We start from the raw sequence: 1,780 nt of genomic DNA on the forward strand, positions 1-1,780 counted from the left end.
CTGCAGTGTAGAGCTACGAGTCATCAAGCACAGGATGGAACAGATATTATTGAGTGTAGTGAACTTATGGTGTGTAGTTGAAGTCTTTCTTGATAAATAAACAAGTAAATAAATAGATAAATAAATAAACAAAGCATGTACCGGTTGATACTTTATTTTACGTTGACTGGTTTGAGTGAAAGTAAAAAGCTTTTTCTAAATACACAATATCTTGTGATAGAAATTGTTTCAAAGGTGCTGAAAAGGTAGTGGATTATGTATGTGTGTAGATTGCAAGTTATCTACTATGGTGTGTTATTGTTTTTCTGGTGTTACTGCAGATTCTTCACGTGAAAGTGTGTCCTGGAGAATGCAGGCATCGATCCCGCTACCTCTCACATGCTGAGCGAGCGCTCTACCATTTGAGCTAATTCCACTTACTGATTGAAGAAAAGCACCATATCATCTGTGACCCGTACTCTCACCCCTCAGTAAATCTACAGGTGTAAGGTTTCAGGTCAGGTGCCAGGGACTCTATCTGTCTCACACACAATGAAGTTGCTGCTCACTCCTCAACCCTGATTACTTATACTGATGATAGCTCTCAATTCTGCAGAACAACACACTTCAGAAGAAACTCTAAAGAAAAGAACTGTGATGAGGCAAAGAGAATCACAGAACAGACTACTACATTTATGTCTCAGGATGATCATCACTATATTGAAGGAAATTGGTTTGTGTTTCCTTCTGGGGATGTTGGAAAGAACGTGCCATACCCTGTCAGCACTATGTAACCTACAAGATGTTTAAATAGGGGGGCATTCACAACAGCCCGGTTTAGTCCGCTTTAATCGAATTCTAGTCAATTTGCCTAGAAAGTCCGGTGCGTTTGGGGAGGTGTGAACGTGCAATCAAACTCTGATGCGGACCAAAAAAGCGAACTCTGGTCCGCCTAAATACCTAGGTCTCGGTCCAGTCCATATGAACTCTAGCACGGTTCGAATGCACTGTGAATGCAAGTGGACCAGAGACCGCTCCAAAAGCAGGAAGTGGACTGCAGCGCAGGGCATTCTGTGTAAATACAACCAACACAAACATGCATTTCATACCTCATACAGAGCCGTCTCAGCCGCCTTGTGTGGAAAACAACATTCTCCATGGTCTTCTGCCTCGTCTTCCACTCATGCTGAGTCCATTGTTGAAAAATGATTGTTTGGCACATGTGCCACAGACAAAACTGAAATCCATCCATTTCTTTACCCGATTATTCCATTTTGGGTCATGGGGGTCGCAGGTGTCCATGTCCATCAGTCACTGTGCGATGGGTGGGGACACCTGGACAGGTCTCCAGTCCATCACAGGGACGCATGGAGACAAACAAAACAAACTCTCTCACTTAGGGACAATTTAGAGTTAGCGATCAGCCTAACGTGCATGTTTTTGGTCTGTGGGAGGAAATTTGAGTAACCAGAGAAAATCCAAGCATGCACTGAGAGAACATGCAAAATGGACACAGAACGGTCACCTGGACCGGGATTTGTACCTGGGACGTGCTCGCTGAGAAGCAGCAGCTCTACCAGTTGTGCCACCATGCTGCCTCTTTTTACCTCTATAGCTCATTTTATTTGTGCTTATTTGTTTTCTGCTTGTACAGGTCCTCAAAAAATTAGCATATTGTGATAAACGTCATTATTTTCCATAATGTAATGATAAAAATGAAACTTTCATATATTTCAGATTCATTGCACACCAACTGAAATATTTCAGGTCTTTAATTGTTTTAATACTGATGATTATGGCA

Source organism: Nematolebias whitei, chromosome 6, assembly GCF_014905685.2.
Source record: "Nematolebias whitei isolate Nwh7 chromosome 6, NemWhi1, whole genome shotgun sequence".
In the NCBI taxonomy this organism is placed as follows: domain Eukaryota; kingdom Metazoa; phylum Chordata; class Actinopteri; order Cyprinodontiformes; family Rivulidae; genus Nematolebias; species Nematolebias whitei.